The sequence below is a fragment of the Bubalus kerabau genome, chromosome 13 (assembly GCF_029407905.1).
Source record: "Bubalus kerabau isolate K-KA32 ecotype Philippines breed swamp buffalo chromosome 13, PCC_UOA_SB_1v2, whole genome shotgun sequence".
Lineage (NCBI taxonomy): Eukaryota > Metazoa > Chordata > Mammalia > Artiodactyla > Bovidae > Bubalus > Bubalus kerabau.
The window spans coordinates 44,771,381-44,797,482 of record NC_073636.1 but is presented as its reverse complement, the minus strand read 5'-3'; the positions used below and the strand labels follow the sequence as shown (position 1 = coordinate 44,797,482).

At 43.2% G+C, this 26,102-nt stretch overlaps 1 long non-coding RNA gene across 2 annotated transcripts in view; it reads left to right on the top strand.

Annotated features, from left to right (window-relative positions):
- The window catches only part of LOC129625614 (uncharacterized), a 145,313-nt gene that overhangs the window by 66,891 nt on the left and 52,320 nt on the right, over positions 1–26,102 (top strand). Inside the window, exons 3-4 of one of the 2 annotated variants that reach the window (XR_008701555.1) lie at positions 22,095–22,232; positions 23,208–23,352. This is a non-coding gene — a long non-coding RNA (uncharacterized LOC129625614). Of the gene's footprint in view, positions 1–15,940; positions 16,079–22,094; positions 22,233–23,207; positions 23,353–26,102 lie in introns of those variants that run through there. The other variant, XR_008701557.1, reaches the window with a different exon arrangement.

Sequence of the window (26,102 nt, the reverse complement as noted above, 5' to 3'; positions counted from 1 at the left end):
AGCTCAGACAGGAAGGTCAGTGCCTCATCTCACCTAATGCCCATGGTCCCAGAGGAGAACTCAGCAGGGTCCACATCCTGAAGACTCACATTTCTCCAGGAGCAAAGAATCCTCCTGTCTGTTCCAAGTTTTTATTCTTAAAAATCACTATTCCATATTTAGTGTTGTCTGAAGGCCTGGGTAGAATGATGGCGATAAGATTTTAGCACAACAGACTTATCTCCTATTGTCTAAAACCCATGAAATGGCTCTGTCATTCGGAGGGCTGGCGTTTTACTGAAGCTGTACTTTTTATCAACCTGGGGCTAATGAGTGCATTTCATCTCATCAGCCTATGGCAGGAATCATGACTCATGTCAGTTCTGATCATTGTGCGTTTTGGTCTTAGATGAAAGGGTGCAATGAATTTCCCAGCAGTGTTGCAGGAAGAGTGAAATTTACATTTTCCTGGCATATGTGACTTTCACAATCTTAATTTTTTTCTAAAAAAAATGTTTTCTCTGTTAGTAGGGCAGAATCTGATCCCCGTGCCATTGTCACTGTGTTTGTAGAGTGAATGTCAAATCAGCTCAGAGTTGATATGTGGGTTTTTATACTTGGAACTGTCAGGTAGGCATTGTAATTACTGCACACAACACACACACTCACACACACAAGTGCAGGGCCTTTTTAACTGAAGCAGAATGTGGTCTCTAGTGAGGAGGCAAAGGCTGTGTGTGTGTATGTGAGTGTGTGTGTGCCTGTGTGTCAAGCTAGAGACTAGGAGTGAAATGAAGACAGATGAGTAGTTGGATATCTGTGCACATTTTCCAAATTCTAAGTAAATGAAGCTATGGAGAAAGGCATTGCAATGCAGGCTTTGAAGAAATCACGGACTTTATGGCAAATGAAAGGATCCTCAGTGCACAATGTTCTGCTTCCTTGCAGAAGGCAATGGGTCAGACCAAAGGATGGTTCACCGACTGGGGACACAGTGAATCCACACTTGGACCCGAAAGAAGCAGGGTCTGATGGGCAGCCTTCCAGGCCTTGGAGTGACCACAGTCCCCTGCCCCGGCTCCTCACATGTCACCTGAAGACAGGACCCAGAGGGCCCGCTCTGTTGGACTGAGGGCCAGATTCACCCACAGACATGATTTTCTTGGAGGGGGGGCAAAGAATTCTGAATCAATGGCTAAACACGGAGAAATCCCATGTGGGACTAGAAGGGGTGGCAGAGGGGCCTTTGGGAGCATTGGACTTTGGAGCTATTACCTGAGGCTGAGACCACTGAGTGATGGTGGCCAGATACCAAGCGGCGGCCACGCCGACGGCCCACGTGAGTTAGCATCACCTGTCAGCTGCCCATTCATGTTTGCTGCCGTGGAACTATTTTCCTGATGTCTGTCTGTCCAAGATGGGAAAATGAAATCTAGATTAAAAGATGTTTGAGATTTCTCATACTAACTTACCTTGTCAGGCCTTGGAAGGTGATGGGGTTTGGGATAAGCATAGCAGTCTCCTGGGAAAAGCCAGGTCAACTCCAGTTCCCCCAAATTCCCCTTGGCCGCCCCATGACCTTCACCTTGGGCTCCCTGGGCTCTGAGCACAGGGGTCCCCCTCTCTGTGCAGCTCCCCAGGCCCATCCAGGACACCCACCTACAGGGCACAGTTACCAGCAACCTCATCTGACAGGAGCACGGCTGCCTCCCACCTCAGGTCACGGACTGTTTAACTGTATGGACATGTTTTGTTAGCCACACCCTACCCATTTTCAGAATAAACTTGGTCTTTCATTTCCTCTCACTTTTGGCCGATGTCACTTCTTAGAGCTTTGGAGCTCAACGATGTTATTGAGAAATGACCCAAGATGTTGTGCTTGGTTATTTTTTGTTTATTTATTTTTAGACACTAGAATATCAGTCTTGTTTGGCAGTCCTGAAAATCACAGCCTTTGAATAGTTATTGGTTGGAATGAGACTTCGACTTTAGGGAAACTTGGTGGTGGAAAAGTCCAAAGTCAGCTCTGCTGAGATTTTTTGTGATGAGATTGGACCTTGACTGTTTCTGTACCACTTAGGTGGACATCAGGGGGGCAGAAGTCATTCACAAGACCATTGGATCGATTGAGCTCTACCTCAGGGGGAGCATGCTCCCAGGCAGTGACCAAGCCAAAGGGGAGATGAAGAAATAGCCAGCAATGTCCACAGGGGCCTGCAGAGGAGGGTGCCTGCTGTGGTCCACCTCTCTGGGGTCCAGTTGCTCCCTGCAGGCACCCCTGACCTGACAGCCCCCACACCAGGGCTTAGTCAACATTCACCCCACCGGCTTGGCCAACTGCAGGGATGGGAACCACGTGGCTTTGTGATATTTAAAAATCAGTCACAAGTCTCTTGATTGAGGTGGTGTTTTCTATCTTCATCTCCAGACACAAGTGAAGTGGTCCACTAATAAACAGAGTCACAAGATAGTCATGTTTATTCGGCAAAGCTCCAAAAATAGTTGGAAGGAAATCTGAAGATAAATGGTAGAATTATATTCCTTTTTTTTCCTATTTCGAGTGCTTTGTTTTATGGAAATATGGATCAAACAGTGATTTCAGAATTGGGAAGATCGCCAACTGTGGATTGGTGTGGTCTGTACAGAATGAGACGGCAAAGTGGTTTTTAGATCTGCTTTCTTTGTTATTCTTCAAATGCTGGTTCAGTGATGGAAATCAAAGAATGATTTCATTTATTTTTAAGATATAAAGCATTTTTTTACATTTTATGTATATTTCTTGAAAAAAGAAAACAGTGTATATATCAGTAACTCTCAATCAGGGGATTTTGTCTGCCCTAACCCGGGAGATATTGGTAATGACTAGGAATGTTTTCTGTTGTCGGAAGGTGGGGCAGGGAGGGATGGGGGTGGGGAGCGCTATGGGCATCTAGTGGGCAGAGCCTGGGGAGGTTGCTAAGGGTACTACAGTGTCAGGATGGTCCCCTCAGCAGATAATAAGTCAGCAAATAATAACATCACTGGCCCTAAGTGATGTCAAAGTGCTGAGGTGGAAAAACCCTGAGGTGTGTGTATTTGTATAAAATTACATGATTGTGTATGTATATGTACATAGATAGATATGTATCTATGAATATATGTAAATATATACATATACCTATAAGGGGGGATGGGGAGAGGCTGGGTATTACCTTTCAGTAGTATGTGGATCCACATCAAGAGCTACATTTTATTTCCTGCATAACCAACACACCGCAATGTTCAAAAAAGCAGAAATTAAGACTAGAAGAAATATAAGATTTTTGTTTTTGGCTGAATAGCCATTGGATGAATCACAGTTTATGTACCCGTTCACCTTTTGAAGGACGTCTTGGTTGATGTCATGTTTTGACAATAATGAATAAGCTAGCATTTTTTAATGACTTCCCTGGTTACTCAGACGGTGAAGAACCCGCTTGCCAATGCAGGAGACATGGTTGAATCCCTGGGTTGGGAAGATCCACTGGAGAAGGAACTGGCAAACTATTCCAGCATTCTTGCCTGGAGAATCACATGGACAGAGGAGCCCAGCGGGCTACACTCCATGGGGTTGCAAAGAGATGGACATTACTGTGTGACGGAGCACACAACCATGACAAATTTTACCTTCCCTAAAGATTCTCAGAGGGAAAGATATTTCTTTCTTTCCCAGAGTTAGTTTTTCAGATAGAATTCTGTTTCACCTTGATATTCCAAAATGATCACAGGTAAATCAAAGCATAAAAGTACTCAAGATGTCTAGTGAATATGTATATACTATCCCCAACCAACAAAATAAAACCCCTAAAATAGTCAAGTCAAGCTTTCCTGTTCTAAAAGGAAAGCTTCAGGGCATCCATTCCGTTTTGAATTTTAGTTGACTTGACTCTAATGGACATTCTTCTGAATGAGGACATTGGCCAATGATGAGTCAGTGTGTCATGCAATTAATTGAAAGCTATGGAGCATAAAAACAATGTCTGGCAATCACTGTGCTGATCCAAACTCAGAACCATGCCAGAGAGCCAGTCCCAGGAGCAGAAGTCAGCAGCCCCTCACGTTACTGCTCCCTAATCACAACTTAATTAGATCAGGGATAAGCACTTCAATTTCTATTATTACCACTCAGGCCACCTTGGAATCTTGGACTCATAATGTGACCAGGGAATCTAAAGCTGGTCACTTTTTCCCAATTCTGAGGAGCAAGGGAAACCAGGCTTCATCCAAGAGTCCAAGACAAAGATCACACAGATAGCTGTTTGCACAATAGAAGTTAATTGCATCACTCAATAATTGATATGCTTCATTAGGCGCCAGTCCCTGGAGTGTGGACTATCCATGTGTGGCTACTTTTAGAGCAAGAATGGGGCTTGTCTGGTTTCCCTGGCATGCTGTGTCCTAGCATCTTCCAGCCACCTCCTCAAGTCATTACTTGTGCACTTTTCTTGCTTTGTCTGCTCTACCAACAAGTCTCTCACTTCTTTTCTTTTTTTAAATTTTGATTGGAGTACAGTTACTTTACAATGTTGTGTTTCAGGTATACAGCACAGTGACTCGTCATACATATATGTGTACCTACTTTTCTCCCATATAGGTTATTATCGAGTAGTGAGTAGACTTACCTGTTCTATACAGTAGGTCCTTGTTGATTATCTATTTTATATATGAAGTGAAGTGAACGTGTTAGAGGCTCAGTTGTGCCCAACTCTTTCTGACACCAGGACAGTAGCCAGTAAGGCTCCTCTGTCCATGTATTTCTCCGGGCAAGAATAGTGGAGTGGGTATCCATTCCCTTCTCCAGGGAATCTTCCCAACAAAGGGATTGAACCCGAGCCTTCTGCACTGCAAGCAGATTTTTACCATCTGAGCCACCAGGGAAGCCCCCATTTTGTATATACTAATGTGTATATGTCAACCCCAATCTCCCAATTTATCCCTCCCATTCCCTTACCCCCTGGTAACCATGAGTTTGTTTTCCATATTTGTGACTCTGTTTCTGTTTTGTAAATAAGTTCATCTCTGAAGCCCCTGCCATACCTCTGATGGGAATTCAAGAAATAGGAGCCAAATGAATATTAAAAGCTCATGTTTCTGAAACAAGTCCTGTCCAGAGCTCTGCACCACCCTCTTTACATGAGGCCCATTGACCTGGCTGGTCCCTGACCCGCCCCCTGTGTCCACAGATGAGTTTACAGCCTGTGGGTTGGAGTCCATGGCCCGAGGCATGGCCTGATCACTCCCTGGTGTTGTCCAGTCACAGTCACATCAGGAGGCTGGGGTCGGTCATCCTTCCGCGCGGCCCTTCTCCATCCAAGGTTAAAGGCTGCAGAGCTCAGAAACAGGGCACCCAAGAGCTGTGCTTCCTCCTTCCTTATACTTCATCAAAGTGTCTAAAACACTTTCTCCAGGAAGCTGGGACCAGGGTGGGATGGCAGGAATTCTCAAGATCAACCTGATGAGGGAAGTGCAGAATTCAGGGATCAGGAGAAGAAGCTGGGTGACTCAGGTTCAGGGAGAGAAACACTGCAATTAGATGTCAAAGTGTGGGGCCTCCATGGGCCAGTGGCCTGGGACCCCTGTACCCTTGGGGTCCTGGGTTCCCCGGGAACTGGAGAGCTCAACAGAAAATTGCACTTCCCTGTAGGGACCTGGGTTTCTTAGGTGCATGGCGTCTTCTTGCTCTGGGTCTGAGACTTTATTTCAAAGGCAGCCCACTTGCTGTTTCTCAGGCAGGGCCTCCCCCAAGGCTGAGAAATATAGTAATTTTTACAAATATGTCAGCCACTTCGATGGAATGTTAACAGCCTGTGAGGGAGGTTTAAATGAAGAGGGAAAGTCTGGTTGTTATTTTAGAGCTGTCTTCCTCCAGGCTCTGCTCCTCGCTGGTGGAGTTAGCCTGAACCCCCCTCCCCAGCCCACTTCTTAGCAAGAATGTGTGGAGAGGCATTCTTTTTGATGATTGGTCCCCCTGTTCACATAAGTTCCGTATCAAGGGTAAGATTTTTGGACACATTTAAGAGAAGAATAAGACATCTGAATTACAAGCTTAGATGCTTTAGGTAAGATTCTTCATCCTTTTCAGCAGAGAAGAGTTTCTCCCAAATGCGTTATTTTAGGTGAAACCTTTTCTCAGGGCCAGAATCCTGGGTGGGGATAGTACTGCCCTGGAGTTGGTCACCTAGGACAGAGGACCAGAGGGGTTGTCCCAGCCGGGCAGTGAGGACTGGCAGGTGAGAGACGTGGGCTCAGGGCTCTCACGGCTCTGGATCTTTCCTCTGAGTGTGTTCACGCTCATGACTTCAGTCTCTTATTTCACATCTCATTAGGTTTACTGAGACATTCATGTCCACTTTCGCCAGTAGGCGAACATGACTAGGTACAGTTTAGACCTTGATTATTGAAAACATATTCATTTTTCAAATATTGAGGTTTTCATGGTTCTTAGGATTTGACTCATTAAGCTAGCACTAGCTGGACAGTCTTTCTGGATTGACTGACTGAAGAGTGACCTGTAGGTACCAGGGTAGGATGAGTGGCAATGTGGGGACTGTGTGGCCAGTTGGTATTGGGTGGATATCAGCCTGAGCAAATACAGCCGGATTTTCAACCTTAGTTGAACCTGCTCTGCGATGAGACAGGAGCTACTGTGAGGCTGTAAAACAAATCAGACCGGAGGACTCAGGCTGGCTGGTAGGGATGGGGTGCAGCAATTCATCTGGGGGTGCAGGGAGAGACCTACACAGCAAGTAGAGCAGCCAGTAACCTTGGCAGGAGAGAGATGGGCTCCAGGGCAGTGACCAAGATCATCTGCTTTACAGGGATGGTCATATGTACACATAACATGCTATAATAGTGGACAATTACACATAACTACTATATATTGTATATAATATAAATAGTGTAGTATATATACATATATAGTACAATTTATATTATATACATGATATATAAATTATATAGCATATATAATATACAATATTATAAATTATATAGCATGTTATATAATATAGTATTTGTATTATAATGATATAATCACAATAAACAGAATATATATAATTATATATCAAATAATGTATCTACTATACAGAAATATGCAATAATATGTAATATACTTTATTCTAATATATAACATATCATATATATTATACAATACTTATATTTTTATTTTATAGACTATAATCTATACAGTGCATAAATATCTATATTATCTAGAGCACAGGGAACTCTTCTCAGTACTCTGTAATGATCTATATGGGAATAGAATTTCACAAAGAGTGGATGTATGTATATGTATAACTGACTAACTGTGCTATACAGCAAAAAGTAACACAACATTGTAACTCCACTCTACTCCAATAAAAATTAAAAGAAAATAAAACTTAGAAAAAGCCTTCCCGATCCTCAAAGTCACTGCCCATTATGATCCCACGGTCTGACACAGACTGTCCTCTCACAACACATAAACCTCTGTGGCCGCCCCACCCCCGTGGATATGTACAGTGGGTATTGTTTTGGGAGAATCCTTTAATCCAAAGTGTTCTGCAGCTTGCTAGCTGGGTGCCATTGGGAAAACTGCTTTGTCTTCACAGCTCACAAGGTGCTGCTGCTGCTGGAACAATGTAACATCTATAATATGTGAACCATGAACTTCCAGATGTTCAAGCTGGATTTAGAAAAGGAAGAGGAACCAGAGATCAAATTGCCAACAACTGTTGGATTATCGAAAAAGCAAGAGAGTTCCAGAAAAACATCTACTTCTGCTTTATTGACTATTCCAAAGCCTTTGACTGTGTGCACCACAACAAACTCTGGAAAATTCTTCAAGAGAAAGGAATACCAGACCACCTGACCTGTCTCCTGAGGAATCTGTATGTAGGTCAAGAAGCAATAGTTAGAACTGGACATGGAATGACAGACTGGTTCCAAATTGTGAAAGGAGTACATCAAAGCTGTATACTGTCACCCTGCTTATTTAACTTATACGCAAAGTACATCATGTGAAATGACAGGTTGGATGAAGCACAAGCTGGAATCAAGATTGCCGGGAGAAATATCAATAACCTCAGACATGCAGATGACACCACCCTTATGGCAGATAGCAAAGAATAAAAGAGCCTCTTGATGAAAGTGAAAGAGGATAGTGAAAAAGTTGGCTTAAAACTCAACATTCAGGAAACTAAGATCATGGTATCTGGTCCCAACACTTCATGGCAAATAGATGGGGAAACAATGGAAACAGTGACAACTTTCTTTTCTTGGGCTCCAAAATAATGGTGTGACTGCAGCCATGAAATTAAAAGATGCTTGCTCCTTGGAAGAAAAGTTATGACCAACCTAGACAACATATTAAAAAGCAGAGACATTACTTTGCTAACAAAAGTCCATCTAGTCAAAGCTATGGTTTTTCCAGTAATCATGTATGGATGTGAGAATTGAACTATAAAGAAAGCTGAGCATGAAAGAATTGATGCTTTTGAACTGTGGTGTTGGAGAAGATTCTTGAGAGTCCTTTGGACTGCAAGGAGATCCAACCAGTCCATCCTAAAGGAAATCAGTCCTGAATATTCATTGGAAAGACTGATGCTGAAGCTGAACTCCAGTACTTTGGCCACCTGATGCGAAGAACTGACTCATTGGAAAAGACCCTGATGCTGGAAAAGATAGAAGGCGGGAGGAGAAGGGGACAACAGAGGATGAGATGGTTGGATGGCATCACTGATTCGATGGACATGAATGTGAGCAAGCTCCGGGAGTTGGTGATGGACAGGGAAGCCTGGCATGCTGCAGTCCATGGGGTCGCAAAGAGTTGGACACGACTGAGTGACTGAACTGAAGTGAAATTCTATAATAGGACTTCTCTACGTTAATAATAAGTATTATATAATAAGTTCAATAAGTGTGAACTGGGCATTATCTATTCCACATTATCACAGTGTCCAGTGTCTCATACACTGCTTGCTGTGAAGGAGGTTTAGTGTCTATTGAGCTGGATGCTCGAGCATTGAGTGATGTGTCTCATAGACATGCATCTAAGTAGAAAATGACCAGAAAACCTTCAGTTATGTTGATATTGGGCTTCCCTCATAGCTCAGTTGGTAAAGAAACTGCCTGCAATGCAGGAGACCTGGGTTCGATTCCTGGGTTGGGAAGATCCCCTGGAGAAGGAAATGGCAACCCACTCCAGTATTCTTGTCTGGAGAATCCCATGGACAGAGGAGCCTGGTGGGCTACAGTCCATAGGATTGCAAGAGTCTGATATGACTGAGCAACTAAACCATCAGATCATGTTGATACTGGAGATATATATGTGTATATATATATATATATATACACACACACACACACACACACACACCTCTCAATATCCGTTTCAACTTAGGGCTTATTACTGAATAATTACATTTTTTTCCTAAAGAGAGAAGTACAATTTTCTCTTTGTTCTTTATTTTTTCATGTTTTACTTTAAAAAAAATCCAACTGTATTGCACTGTATCACTCTGAAGAGGCAAATTGTGCACAGTCAGCAAATAACTTCAGATAAATTCTTTTTCACTTTAAGATGAGCAGTTTAGTCAACTCCAAATACAAGAAAAGCTGACCCACGATGGCTTGTCAGCGCCACAGACTGAGTCCCACCTCTGCTGCGTTTTCCATGTGAATAACTAATGGGTTGACAGATATTTACTTCACAAATATTTAAGGAGATTCTGCCATGTGCTTGGCAGAATGGACAACATCTTTCAAGGTTTACTCATGTCTTATTTAGATGTCAGAGGAGAGGCTTTTCCCAGGAAAGTTCCCAACCCAACCCCACTGCTGAGCCCTGCGGCCATCCCCTGTTAGAAACAGAAGCTTCAGGAGTGTGTGAGGGAGAAGGACTCCTCTGAAGGAGCATTAAAACAAGGTGAGCTCATAGAAGAGGAAAACCTCCCTTGCACACTCTTAGACTCACCACTGACCCATGGATCACACGGACACAAGACAGATGAACAGGAGAAAAGCATTCAAATTGTGTTGAATACTTTTATGTGCACAGGGAAGTGTTCAGAAGAAAAATGAAGATCTGAAGAAGCTCTGCATTTCCAAAGCTGATATGCCTGTTATATAAAGAATGAGAAACGGTAGGGAGGTGACAAGGAGAAGAGGCTTGGATTGGGGGCGATACATTGTGGGACAGGGACTGGGAGATATTTTGGGGGAGTCTAATGGATGATTCAGTTCATTTTAGCAGGTGGCTTATATGGGTTTGTTCAGGCATCAATAAGAACATTCTGATCTTCCTGGTCCAGGGAGGGCACCCTACTCATGGGAATTTGATGACTTGTTTTGGATAGCAAATGGGAGGTCAGACAGCCCTTCCTGTGTCTGCTGGTTCTCCAGACCTCCAGCTCAAAAATGGTCAATATGCCAAAGTGGTGTGCAGGACGGCGTTTCTGAAGCCCCTTAAGCATTAGATCCTTGTATGTCCGTAATAACTATAAAAGGACATTCAGGAACGCAGAGCATCTCACATAACTCACTGAGGTTGATAAACACCAGGGAGGGCCTCTCTTGTCCGTCAGCATCTGTGCTGGTCTCTGACAGTTGAAAGCAGATCACAGTGTCTGGCATGGGTAAGAAAGGCAAGAAGGTTGTTGGAGAAATCTATGTTCCAGCACATCAGGCTCACGGGATTTATGGCCTCAGGACAGACTGACGCCCAGATTCTTGTAGGGGAGCCTGCTGGCTGTTTCTGGTAAAGTCCAAGCTTAACTCTGCAAGCCTTGGAGTTTTAGATAACCAGTTATTTGTTTACAGTTCTAGCCCCACGTCTGTGCTCTGGTTTGCTCCCCAAATATTTGGCCAGACAATGAAATACGGCTCAAGGTTGTGTCTCAGCACCCTGGAAACCTGGCTTTATTTCAGTTGATTCCCACATTCTGCACATGCAGGAGTGCAATAGAGAGATTTCTTCTTCAAGGGAAAATTGAAAAGCTTAGAATTAATTTTATATAATTTTCAGTTCACTTTACTCTGGTAAGAAGCCATATATTACTCAAAGCCATAACAGTATTCTTTAGAGAGTTCAGTTACAAAATATTCCCTCTTTGTTGTCAAGCAAATTACATTATGTACGAGGAGATTCCTTTTCAAAGTTCAACTCCAAGAACCGAGCTGTCTGGTTATTGAGTTTATGTCAGTTCTTTGCTATCTGCCTCTAACCCTAAATCATAATTGCCACCAACAGGTAAGGGAGTTAACAAAAATAAGCAATAAACTTTGTAATTTAGTTTGGTTTTACTCATCTGTTGGAAATTAATAACACAGACTTCCTAATTTGAGGGAAAAATCTAATTTAATCCTAGTAGGCACTAGGGACAGCATTCTGAAATAGAAACAAGAATATTAGAATTATTGAAAGGAAATGATTCTTTGTTGTTGTTGTTTAGTAGTTAAGTTGTGTCTGACTTTTTTGCAGCTCCATGAACTGTAGCTCCCCACTCTCCTCCGTCCATGGGATTTCCCAGGCAAGAATACTGGAGTGAGTTGCCGTTCCCTTTTCCAGGGAATTTCCCTGACCCAGAAACAAGAGCAGCATCTCTTGCATTGACAGGTAGATTCTTTACCACTGAGCCACTTGAGAAACCTGCTTTAAAAAGGACACCATTTACACTGATTTCCAGTTTTGTGTAAAAACAGACTTTCTAATGTCAATTGTTAATCTCATCAGAAAAATTATAAAACGTTCAGACAAATATTTCCATGTTGACTTCTTACCTTGATGTTTTATTTAGTCTTGTATATTTTATCCCATATTAATTAAAACGTCCACAACTTATTATGTCAAATTTGAATATATTAGAAGTTGGTATATAACTTCTTTGGCTTCCTCTCACTTCTTCATAAAGAGAAATACCTGCTTTTGGTAATCTGCTTGTATGTTCAGGGTGAAATCACCATTTTGTCCCAGTCCCCTTTACTTCATTCCTGCCTTAGGGAGCATGCCCGCCCCCACCCCCCCAAAAAAAACCACATGTAAAACAAATGTAAATCTTTATTTGTGATCATTTTTCTCCTCCTCTTCTTTCCCCATCTTACGGATTCCTCTCTGATTTTTGCTTTTAAGCAATGCTATGCTAAGTCACTTCAGTCATGTCCGACTCTGCGTGAGACCCCATAGACAACAGCCCACCAGGCTCCCCCGTCCCTGGGATTCTCTGGGCAAGAACACTGGAGTGGGTTGCCATTTCCTTCTCCAGTGCATGAAAGTGAAAAGTGAAAGTGAAGTCGCTCAGTCGTGTCCAACTCTTAGCGACCCCATGGACTGCAGCCTACCAGGCTCCTCCGTCCATGGGATTTTCCAGGCAAGAGTACTGGAGTGGGAAGCCATCGCCTTCTCCGGGTTTTACGCAATAGGGGTAGCACTTACAGACAAGATGCTGGATGGTTGGTTGTCACACTTGAAACAGGCAAGAGCTGGTCGTTGCACGTTAAAGGGTAGGATGATGGCATGTAAACGGTGGGATTGCTTTTCAGTTCAGGAGTGTGACGAGGACAGAATGCCTCTCAATAGGGAAAATGTTATTCTTAGATTTCAGCTGAGAAGGAATGTTGAAACTTACTGCCAGGGAGGATTTTCTCATGTGTGAAATAATTTTAATACACACACAAACACATTCACAAATACCCATCCTTTTGCCTTATTTCCAGGATTTATACATTTTTGTTAACATGATTGTGAGTGTGGCTGCACTTACACATATTTGTGGGGTGCCTCTCAATGAGGGTGTATTATGACCCTCTCCTATAAAACACTTCTGATGTTCTATCTTGATTAGTTTTAGCAAATAGCAGTTTGTTGCTAACAGTTCTAATGTTACCCCTGGAACTGGTGTGTTATTTTCAGAGACACATCCTCCATGTGGGTTTGGAAACATCTGTTCAGACCAGAACATATCAGTTAAAGCTATATTCTGCTCCTCTCCACAGGCATCCAGATGGTTACATCTATGGACTGTACACTATAGAGTTTTACCACCTACTGTAACTTAATTCATTTTCTTTTGTATGTTTGCTGAAATTATTTAAGACAATAAGAACTCCAAATTCATTCTAAGGTCCTAGAAGTTAAAATCTCTAAGTACATGTGCATATGTGTGTTTCTATTAAAATGCTTTATGTTTCTGTTAAAACGTGTGTATGTGTGTGTTAGTTGCTCAGTCGTGTCCACACTTAGCAGTTCCATGGATTGTAGCTCGCCAGGCTCCTCTGTCCATGGGATTCTCCAGGCAAGAATATTGGAGTGGGTAGCCATTGCCTTCTCCAAGGGACCTTCCAGATCCAGGGATTGAAACTGGGTCCGCTGAATTGCAGTCAGACTCTTTACCCTCTGAGCCACAAGGGAAAATCTAAAATGTGTATGAACCACACTACTTAAAAAATATTAAAACATTTATTCTGAAGGGATTTTTAAAATATCCAACAAAATAAATATCATCAGAGGTATAGCTTCAAGAAAGATCATCACTGGAAATTATGATGCAATTATTAGTTAATTAAACCAAATAATACATACTTTATCATTGAAGCATGAAAGGTATTTTTCCTTGATCACTCTTTTGAGAAAAATGAAAAAGATATTAAAATAAATTTTAAAATGCCAAATTTCAGATAACTTTGCTTTGGAATGGATGTTTTGTGATGCTTTCTAGATCAGTAATCTTCAAATGTCTTTCATTGTTATATTCTGTTATTTTGAAAACTGCAACCTTGTAATCCTTATCAAACCAACATATAAAATTTTTCCTCACGATTTTAAATAATTGCAAGAGAAGTAAATTTCAGTAAGCTGTAACATAGACAGATAAAAAATGAAATGATTCAGTTACTCTTCCTTGTGGTCAGTGATTTGACACTGACCACTGTCCATTGGAGAAGGAAATGGCAATCCACTCCAGTATTCTTGCCTGGAGACTTCTGTGGACAGAAGAGTCTGGTCGGCTACAGTCCGTGGGGTCACAAAGAGTCGGACACGACTATGTGACTAACACGAACACTATCCACTAAAAGAAAACACACAATTGTCTAACTGTAGGTAGTGGACATTATTCTCACAGTGTGGTTTGAGCAGTACTCTGGCAATGATTGTTTGGATTTCTCTAGGGTTTGCTAACAAATCCCATGATTCATCTTTGTTGTTTCCCTCATGGTGATGAAATGGCTGCAAAATTCCCAAGAATTGAGTTTGCATCCCATACTGCTTCCAAAGGAAGAGAAAGAACTTCTCTCCGAGGGGTCCTAAACAGCACCAGAGAAACAGAACTCACCCAGGGGATGGAATGCAGCCCAATCATCAAGGGTCTAGCTACACGTACTACTCCTTGAGTGAGAAAAACACATCCTGTTTATTCTGTCATCATTCAGGGGTTCTTAGGAGGTCAAACTGTGGGACACAGTGGAGAACAAAGGAGCCTGCCAGGCCACGTCTACAGGGTTGCAGAGTCGGACACAACTTAGTCACTGAACAACAACAATGAAGGCAAAACATAACTCAAATCTTAATTGTAACCTAAAAATGCAGGAAATCGCATTATTATATCCTGTTTCCTAAGGTGACAGTTTCAAGATGCTAATAACAGGTTGCAAGGATAGATGTTAATATTTTTGTCTTTTTAGCTCACGGCCGTGATTCTGGAGTCTACCGCAGTGCCTGACATGCAGTCGATTCAGTCTGATGAGCTGCTGAAACAAGCAATGAAGAACATCAACCAAGTGATAAGGAACAGCTTTGAGTGAGGACAGGAGCAGCACCTCTGATAGGCGTTGTTGACTGTTGACGGCCGTCAGCCAGTCGAGAGCTGTGACCCAAGACACACCACGTGTTAGTCGCTCCCGTCTTGTCGTCCGTGTTGATTCCATTGACCCCACTTCCCAGCACTCACCTCCCACCTTCTCCCCGCCCCACCACTGTCCTCCCTGCATCTAATCTTCCTGGAGCCACGTGGATTGGCACTTCCTCTCCTGTAGTGGAAGGAAGTGACTGAATGTGTGGAGACACAGCCATCCAGTGCCAAGAAATTCTATTTCTGTTCCCCTCCATTCATCAGGAGGAAACACCAACAGCTGTAGCACCACATCAGCACTTTCTAGACGACACAACTAGTTAGTGTCCACTGATGAGGTCATGTTGATGTACTGCTGTTTCATAAATAAATTATTGAGACATTTATACTCATAGAAATACATTGGTTGAGAGTGTATCAGTGATTGAGAGAGATCTGGGATTCTTTGCACCATAAACAATACGTTTTTTTCTCATCTTTATCTTAAAATGTGAAGCCTTTGGTTTTAAAGAAAATGAAGAAATAGGGAAAGTTTAAAACAGGCTCAAAGGAAAAGCAACGCATTGTCCAGATGAACATGGAAAAAGGGACAGAAAGTGAAATTTTCATCTTCTGATTACTGCCATGGAACACTGATTGTGAACAAGGACACATTTGATTTCAGAACCGAAACCCATCCTGGTGTGAGGATGTGACAGTTAAATTCTATTTTTAAGAATGAAAAACTAGCAAATCTGTTCCCAAGGTTTTTGTCTCAGGGACAGAAATTTCTGTTATTCTATGAATCAAATTCAGTCTTTCCTTTCATGTCTGAATTCTGATCAACCAGTTTGATCCTGTTTTCCCCACATCACAGCATCTATAATCAGGCACTTTGCTTGGAGGAACCACCTCTCCCAGGCAGGGTGTGTGGTCCTGCAGAGGGTTTGCTCGATGTTCTTCCACTCAGGCCTTCATCTTGGCTGGATCTTCCCATACCTGTGGCCTCTGCACATCCCAGCAGGAAGGTAGAGGAAGCTGGACTCTGATGACTTGGTGGGTCTGCTGTCTATAGCTCTGCCAGGGTTCTGTCATACCACCTGCCACTTATCAGGCCTGGGATGATGGAAAAGCTTGAGTTGGCAGGAGGAGCGAGGTCGAGCTGGGCACATACTCACATCAGGTGTGTTGAGCTACCATAACCAACACTACCAGTGAGGCGGATTCAACAATAGGAACTTATTTCTCATAGTCCTGGAGGCTGGGAGTGCAAGAGCAAGGTGAGGACAGGCTGTTTTCTCTGTGGCCTCTTTTCTGGGCATGTCGACAACTTCTTCCATGTCCTCAGGTGATCCTTCCTCTGTCCTGAACACTTCTTCTTCTAAGGACACTGGTCAGATATGACCAGGGCCACCTTGATGACCTCATTCTTATTTAATTACCTCTTTACAGACACTGGGGGTGGGGGTGAGGGATGAGTTTATAGAGTTTTTAATTGAGATATAGTTTATGTACAATATTATGTAAGTTTAAGGTGTATGACAGTGATTCACAATTTTTTAAAATTATACTTTTCATAGTAATTATAAAATACCAGGTGTACTGTACCGTATATCCTGTTGCTTATCTATTTTATACATAGTGGTTTGTATCTCATAATGCCCTACCCCCGTCTTGCCCCTGCCTTCTTCCCTCTCCCCACTGGTAACCAACTAGTGTGTTCTCTATATCTGTGAGTCTGTTTCTTTTTTTATTACATTGACTAGTTTGTTTTATTTTTTTAGATGCCACATTATAAGTGAGAAGTACAGTATTTTTCTTTCTCTGGTTTATTTCACTAAGCAAAATAATAAGTCCATCTATATTATTGCAAATGGCAAAATTTCATTCTTTCCTATGGCTAAGCAGTTATATATATATGGGGCTTCTCTTGTGGCTCAGCTGGTAAAGAACCTGCCTGCAATGTGGGAGGCCTGGGTTCCAACCCTGCGTTGGGAAGATCCCCTGGAGAAGGGAAAGGCTACCCACTCCAGTACTCTGGCCTGGAGAATTCCATGGGCTGTATAGTACGTGGGGCTGCAGAGTTGGACAGGACTGAGTGACTTTCACTTTCGGTGGTTATATATATATATATATATATGATGGATGGAGAAGATGTGACTATATAGATACATAGTTGTTGAGTTGCTAAGTCGTGTCCAACTCTTTGCAACCCCATGGACTATAGCCCATTATGCACCTCTGTCCCTGGGATTTCTCAGGCAAAAGTACTGGAGTGGGTTACCGTTTCCTTCTCCAGGGGATATTCTGGATCTAGGAATTGAACCCACGTCTTCTGCGTCTCCTGCCTTGGCAGGCAATAGAAAACATTCATCAGCTGATGGACACTTCTTTTGCTACCATATCTGGGCTGTTAACACTGCTGCTATGAACACTGAGGTGCATGCAAACACAATCACTTTCTGAGGCACAGAAGTGAGGATGTGGATGTGAGTTCAGCCCATGACACCAAGAGTCTTTTTTAAACCAGGGTTCCTTGAAAGACTCCCTCTTGCCTGGGCCCCCTGTCTGTGGCCCGACATCCTCAGTAGATTTTATGTAAGCTACACTCCCCAGTGGCCCCCCACTTGACGGGAGAGGACCGCTGGGCTTGGGGAGGACAAGAGAAGTTGTGTTCTCTGAAGGTCAGCATGGGGAGGGCATGGGGATCCAGAGGAGGAGCAGACGGGCTGCAGGAGGAAGCAGGCTGGCTTCTGATGCTGCCTGGGGGTGGGGCAGCCCAGAAAAGCCCCAGAAAAGATTGTAGGATATTTAAGTTTTCAAACTGGTGACTAAATTCTAAATACCATCGTTTCCCTACACATGGCAACTATCCTTTGCTTTTTAAAAATATGCCCTTTTAGAAAATAGCGATTCATTTAAATTTGAACTCATGTGACAGGTTTCAAATACAGGTTTTCAGAACAATACAGACATTTTGACTTAGAAAATGGGCCATTTCTTTCACTGATATTTAAGTGTGTATAATGAGTCTTTCCAAATAAACTGGCTCAGAAAATGACAGTTTCATCTGAATTTCCTTTCTAAAGATTTTCATACTACATTTTAGAGGATTTTTTTTTTTTTTTTGCTGTTTTTAAAAGAAACAGGCAAAACCCAACACAACATTGTAAAGCAATTATCTTCTAATTAAAAATAAATACATTAAAAATATAGTCTATAAGATAATTGGGCTCAGGGAAAGAAAACAATTTGAAAAAAGAAATAAATCAGCATAAACATTACATAAGAGTTCACCAAATGGAGAACTTATAGGGAGAACCGACAGATAAAAAACCTCCAACATTTGTCTGCCAAACAAGAATAGCCAGAAAACCAGAATTACAAGTATAACTGCTTTCCTTTTTTTTTTTTTTGTCTAGGTCTCTACCTTTGATTTCATGCCTCCTTCTTAATTATGGGAGGTGCAGCTGGATAATTTATCTTTGGTGTCATGTACTGTATTAACCGTCTCTTCATTGTTTACAAGGCCTTATGACAATATCACAGCGTTTGGTTTTGGGGTGTAACTCACGTTCCCAGGATTCAGAGATTGGAAGTGGAATTCAGGAGTGATGTGTCCTTACTAGAAACTCTGCAGTCCCGGGCATGACTTAGCCAGGTGAACACACTGAAGGCCCCAAATTTGCCAAATCTAAACGGCCTTTGACAGCCAAAATCAATTTATCATCGCTTTCATTGGAATGGTGTTTTAGATACATGAGTGGTCAAGGTTGTTAGTGCTATCCTGCACCGTGAAAAATAGTAAAGAAAAAAGTTGTTTTCAGTAGTTGGGAGGATGCTTCAAAAAGAAACCTTTAAATGTGCTTCATTATAAAGGATATTTTGGATACTGTGCTCCGTGAGAAGAATAGCAGGTCTGCTTTGTTAAGGGTTGCAACCCGACCCGTGGGAGACTGGCTGACCTGCAGTTGGACCTGCTCACCAAGGGTGCTGAAGGCGTCCTGACAGGGAACCCGGTTCTGTGGCCACACCCAGGCCATCAGTCATTCCGGCCTGATGAGGGGCTCGGGGTCTGCAGCTCTGGGATCAAGCCTCCAGAGAAGGCGGGAAGTTATTTCTGTAAGATTTGTAGAGTGGCTGAGGCTCACATAATGATAAGGAAGTATATTTCATTTACCAGTGGAATGTCAGGGCTGTGGGTGAGGAGCACCCCCATAAAGGAACCGTGTTGGTCCTTTAGGAAGCCTGTGCAGGGTCTCCTTCAAAACCGTTGCTTCCTTTAGTCTTGAGTGCAGCTCCCAAAGCTGACTCAAAGTCATTGGTTTTTCTGGAAACCAGGGATAACCACATATTCCAAGCCCCAAAGATACCTTCATTATTCCTCAGATCACCAAGTCCTGTTATTTCCCCTCAATTTTTTTCTAGGTGTGTCTTTTTAGGAGAGGTTGTGACCATTACCCCAAAATCACTGAGACAGCCTCACAGACGAATGGCCAGATTATTCTCCCCATTTCCCCCCACATTTTGTGCACTACAGCCAGATTAACCTTCCTCAAAGGTTACTTTCATCTGTCTCTTTGCTCATTCATTTTCCATCACCACATGTATCGCAAGGCATGAGGTCCCCCACCACTGCCTCTTGAGGTCCTCCGGGGACTGACCCTGATGCTCACCTGCCATAGTCCAGAGCCAGCTTATGGTCTGTCTTCTCTTATCATGGGAGGGTTCTGACCAGCGGGAACACCTCCCCGGAAGTTCTCCCTGATTGTGCCAGCTCTCAGGGATGTTCTTCATTCAGAAACCCACCATCATGCAGTCCCTGATTGTCCGGCCTTCTCTAGTTGTTCCACAGTGGTTGATCCCACTGCCTTCTTTGGATGATAAACTCTTGGAAGACAAGGATCACTGCATTTAGCTACTTCTGCATCAGTGATAGGAATGGAAAACCAATCCCCAAACCATATGAAGCCAACAAAAAAGAGGCATTCCCAAAGCATTTGGTGTGACACTTAGAAATGATATCTAACCATTCTTTGCTTGATTGTCTCAGTAACCTGAAACATTCCAAATTCAATAACTGGAAGGAAAAAAAGAAATGTCCATTTTACAGCCTTGTTTAAGATTTTTGTGACTGTGGCGGTAACAGAGTATGACGTTATGCTTTCCTGATAGCTCAGTTGGTAAAGAATCTGCCTGCAATGCAGGAGACCCTGGTTCGATTCCTAGGTTGGGAAGATCTGCTGGAGAAGGGATAGGCTACCCACTCCAGTATTCTGGCCTGGAGAATTCCATGGACTTTATAGCCCATGGGTTGCAAAGAGTCAGACATGACTGAGCGACTTTCACTTTCAGCAGGTGTTTAGGGACTGATATAAGCCACTAGTTAGGCTGAAAGACGAGCTTTATCCAATCACATGGCTTATTAAACAGCTGTCAGTTAACAGTAGGGATGGCTCATGGCTTGTCATTCACAGCAGAGAGAAAGACACATTCTCTCTTATTTTCAGATGCCAGGATCTAATGATTAGAACAATGACATTTAACTCGACAGAACTCTTACTTTATTTTCTAGTGATTAGGAACATTTGACCTGGTATTAACAGAGTGACATTTATAAAGTCTTGTTTTCACGGGTTGGAGCATCTTAGACGGGCTGGGTAAGATCTGTGTGCTCATTTTGGCCTCATCTATCCGTCTGCTCTTTTTAAAGGTTTTGCAGAAAAGCATGAGGGGCTTTAGAAATGAACTGCCCATACATTCAAGCTGGAAAGTGCACACTTGGGGTTTTCCAGGTGGTTAGGAGCAGGACAGGTGGAGAGAGAGGCCAGAAGGGGAAGCCTGTGGACAAAGGAGGATGGGCAAGTGTCCTCAGTGGTCGTTGTTGGGGTGGGAGGGTTTCAGGCACCAGAGGGGACTCCCCTGCACAGTAGGAGGAGCTGGTTGGCGAGCATGGCAAATGACAGCAGCTCACGAGGTCAGCAGTTTGGTTCTGCCACTCCATCTGTACTAATCCCCCATTTGGTGGCAAAGACTTTGTTTTGCGCCTGACTCTGTGATGGCGCAAATCCATTACCCTGGTCCTGATCCCCAGAGGCTGCATGCATATGGTGGCTCGGTGGCCCAGCAGAGACAAGAGGGTTCTGGGTTCCTGTATCTTTGGGAAGGCAAAAGGTTTTGTTGTCAGTCTTGTGTGAGCTAGATTTGTATCCATTACTTGCTTCTCTTTAAAAAAAGGAAAAAAATTTTAATTGAAGGATAATGCCTTACAGAATTTTGTTGTTTTCTCTCAAACATCAACATGAATGAGCCATAGGTGTATATATGTTCCCTCTGCTTCTCTTTAATGGGATGTGTGATGTGGGAGGCAGTGCATCACAGGGTGATTTTGGCCTCATCACCAACAAACACTTGTAAAATCACAAAGTGTAACACTGTGGAAAGTTAAGGCACATGGCCTTGCGACATAATCCACAAACATACCACCTTATTTGGTGAAGAGCCTTGCAGGGGAACATTATCATTCAAGTAACACTTTGCCTAACAGTCCTGACCAGTCTCCAAGTCTTCGCACAGTTCCATCTGGTAATGGCCATCCTTTTTAAAATTTTATTTATTTATTTAAGGCTGTGCTGGGTCTTCACTGCTGCAAGCAGGGGCTACTCTCTAGTTGCAGTGCACAGGCTTCTCACCATACTGGCTTCTCTTGTTGTGGTGCACATGTTCTCAGGCGCTCGGGCTTCAGTAGTTGAGGCTCTCAGGCTCTAGAGCAGGGGCTCAGTAGTTGTGGCCCACGGGCTTAGTTGCTCCACAGCATGTGGGATATTCCTGGACCCATGTCTGCTGCATTGGCAAGCAGACTCTTTACCACTGAACTACTAGGAAAGCCCCATGGTCATCCTTTAAAGGATGCCTTTAAAGGCAGCCTCTAATTATTACTCCCATGTTACAGATGGGAAGGCTGAGGTTGGGAGCTGTTTATGAACATACAACAGCTAGTACTCCCTGAGCAGTTATTATGTTCCAGGCTTTGTTCTGCTCACTCATGAGTATCAACTAATTTCATCCTCAGTAAAACCTGGGAAGTAGGGACTACTATTATTTCTCTTCTACAGATGAAGCAGTGAAACAGAGAAGTTAAGCAAGTTGTCCAAGGTCACACAGCTAACAACTGGAACCTGGTTATTCCTCAGCTGCTCCGATCCTAACTGCTCTGCTGAGCTGTGTTTGTCATTACATGCCACTACCTGAGGCTGAATTGCACTTGTACATTTACACATCTGCATGTCTTTACAGAGTTTGGGCTGCTTCTTGACTGAAATCGTTTGTTTCATTCACATCTTTAAAATTCCTGGTGCCCAAACAGCTCTGTGACCTGGCGTGGAGCTGATGTTCAGAACATGTTTGCTCGAGAATTCTCAAGGCTTCTGGATGGTAAGTATTCATGCTCCCATTTGAAATCAGACTTTGGACTCTTCTTTGAAATGTGGTTTCACGGTTTACTTTTTGTCAAAAATAGGTCAACTTGTTTTCCGAATGATACATTCCTTGTTGTCCCAATTCCAACTGGGAGTATGGATTAGACTGCTAGAATGTTCAAGAATAGCCAAGACAAGGAAGCAACCTAAGTGTCCATCAACTGAAGAATGGATAAAAAAGATGTGGTATATATACATCGTGGAATATTGTTCAGTTGTAAAAAAGAATGAAATAATGCTGTTTGCATCAATGTGGATGGACTTATAGGGCATTAAGCTAAGTGAACCAGGTCAGACAGAGAAAGACAAAAGACTGTATGATATCACTTATATGAGAAATCTAAAAAGATACAACTAACAAAACAGTAGCAGACTCATAGAGAGCATACTAGTGGTTACCAGGGTAATATCAGGGTAAGAGAGAAAGAGGTACAAACTACTAAGTATAGAATAAATAAGCTACAAGGACATATTGCACAGCACAGGGTATCTAGCCAATGTTTGATAACTACTATAAATGGAATATGATCTTTAAAAATTGTGAATGGCTGTTTTGTACACCTGAAACTTACATAATATTGTATATCAACTATACTTTGATAAAATAAAAAAAAAGAGAGAGTACTCTGACCACAGGCATTCTCCTTGCTCCAAAGCCCTTCATTCTCGGGGCTATCTGTGGAATGACTGAGTCCTCTCCCCTACCCATCCCCCCAAACCCAGCTCACATTCTGCAGCTTCTAAGCCCCAAAGAAGTTGAGGTTCCTAGGCTCCCTTAGGAATCCCTGAATGCTTTAAAAGGTTTCTAAATGTGTTAAAATGTTTTTATTGCTTAACCTATTTAAAAATTGATTGGTGAGAGCAGAAGTCAACAAAAAGTCTTCACAAACCAGAAGTTGCTTCACTTTGCATTTCCATTTCTCTCTCCCAGGTCTTTCCCTTCCCTGATGTTTCCAGTGTTCACAACAACGTTAACATCACCAGCATATAAACAGTTCTTTCCTGTTCCAAGAGCCAGAGAAGCAGTCCAGGAAAAATGGATGGAGGCTATAAATAGGACAGTTTTGGAGCATGAATTCTACAAGGCCAGCAATCATGTGAAATTTTCTTTCAATGACACTGGGTATGTTTCCCCAGCTTGGTTTTTCTTTCTTTCCCAGCAAATTGCTCCAATGTCGACATGCTCTCATCCGCAGAGTCTATGGCACAGCATTTCCACCCTCTTGAGACTTCCTTTCAATTATCCAGAGATCCTGGGGCTTATGTGGCCCCCAAAGCTGCCATCCTACTCCAAATATCAGGCAAAGAGAAGGAGAGCAGGGAAGCGGGAGTCAGGCTCACGCTCTGTAGATGGATGTGTTTGTTGCTGGGAATGCCTCTCCTGGTCTGGGTACTGGACTGCTGCCCTCAGGTCTGTAACCTTCATGGTTCGCAGTCATTGCTCGACACTAAAGGGGGTCCCGAGGTGGCTCCCAGGTAGGCTGTTCCAGCTTTGCCTACACCCTCCGTAGACTTGAGCCCTCCCAGTGTCGTAAATCCATTCACCCCCAAGGCATCTTCCAGCATGAGTACATTGTCCTCCCTTAGAACCGTGGGTCCGAAGAGCCTTCTCAGGGCTTGTCTCTTGAAGACACGCCAGATGCTCTTGGTCATCTACAGGGCCCCAGCCTCCCCTTGTGTCCAGGGAACATGCAGTCCTCTCAGTCTGTCATAGTGGTTTGCTGTCTCCCACTTTCTACAGCAACCTCGTGGCTTAATTTCATGAATGTCACCTCACCACATCTTCTTATACTAACAATCAAAACTAAATGCATTACCACAATGAAAAGGTAATTTTCGGCTATAAAATTAGCAAAGGCTGAAAAGCTGTGGGAAAGTAGATGCCCTCATGTGTTGTTTGTGGGGGTGTACATTGTCATGATAGTTTTGGGGGCAACTTGCCAGCCTGGACACAAAATCTTAGCAACGTGGACCCTTTGAGTGTCCAGTTTCACTTTCTGGAATTCATCCAATAAGAGGTCACGTTCACAAAAACTGAAAAGTAAGTATCATCATTACAGAAAAGGCAAAAAGGAAGTAAGAGCCATGAAGGGCTGTCGGTGGGAGACTGGTCAGGTAAGTCCTGTGGACTAGCAGGCGCCCATGAATGACAACGAGCTGATCCATGTCTGTGTTTACATTTTGCAACATCCCGAGCATAGCACTGCTTGGCCGAAGGAGGTGATGAATCTCAGGGAGCCTGTCCTATTTCTGTAGCAAAAACCACACACAGAGATGGGACCAGAGAGGGAGGTATTGACACGGCAAGAAGCCAGTATGCAGTTAGACAGGAACTCCTTTCCATTGTGGAATTACTGGTGGTTTCATTCGTTTATGGCGTTTTAAAACCTGACTTCACATTTTTTAACAAAGATTACTTTTAATTTTTCATTGCCACTTGTGTGGTTGAGGTTCCTTATTGCTTGCCCCAGAGTAAATTTTATGGACTCTTCCAATCGAATTTTCACGAAACCTCCTGAGGTGGGCATCACTGCGATCCCACCTATAAATAAAGCAAAGTGAATTGGAGTGATTTTCCAAGTTCATAAAACTAGTGACCCCTGCAGCTAGGATTTGATGTGGCCCTCTTGTCTACCCACAAATTATTCTTCTAATAAAAAAGTAGGATGATAACTATACATGTATGTATGCATGTATATATTTAAAAAGAAGAAGTCAGTTAGTCAGTCAGTTCAGTCGCTCAGTCATGTCCGACTCTTTGCGACCCCATGAATCGCAGCACGCCAGGCCTCCCTGTCCATCACCAACTCCTGGAGTTCACCCAGACTCACGTCCATCGAGTCAGTGATGCCATGCAGCCATCTCATCCTCTGTCGTCCCCTTCTCCTCCTGCCCCCAATCCCTCCCAGCATCAGAGTCTTTTCCAATGAGTCAACTCTTCGCATGAGGTGGCCAAAGTACTGGAGTTTCAGCTTTAGCATCATTCCTTCCAAAGAAATCCCAGGGCTGATATCCTTCAGAATGGACTGGTTGGATCTCCTTGCAGTCCAAGGGACTCTCAAGAGTCTTCTCCAACACCACAGTTCAAAAGCATCAATTCTTCGGCACTCAGCCTTCTTCACAGTCCAACTCTCACATCCATACATGACCACAGGAAAAACCATAGCCTTGACTAGACGAACCTTTCTTGGCAAAGTAATGTCTTATTCTCTAATCTTCATGAGTATTGGACAATATTTAACGTCTTTATTCATAACATTTCAAAAACAAACACATGCAGAGTGAAGCAAGGGGTTGCTGGGTTGTTTGCTTTTGTTTTCCCTTCCTAGTGGCAGTTAAACATGTCAGAGTTAAGTCTCTGGTTATTAAAGATACAATCAAACTGAACAGTCTTCCCTTACAAAGAGTAAGCAACTCATTTCTCTGTTTTCTTGCTCACAGAAACTGTCTTTCCAAATATACTGATGAACATATTAAAAAGAGGGCTTGCAACCCTTATGCCTGAGTGGGTATAGGCCGCCTGTATTGGGAAGGCAGGCGAGGCTGGGATGAAGGCCCTGTGGTCCCTGGGTCCCCCAGGTTCTGCACAGAGGGAAGCGTGGATTTGCTCTCTGCAGAGCGTTTATGGTGAGAACCAGGTGTTTAGTGCCTCTCCAAGGACCCAGAAAACATTGACAGATGCGGGGGGAAAAAATGTGCTTCCTGCTATTCATGGGCTTTCCCACTTCTAGAAAGAAATACTCCACGTGCGTGTGCACACACCAATACACAGATGTGCGCAAATATGATCTCATCTTCCTCCCAGGGATGAGAAGGACCACAGCCC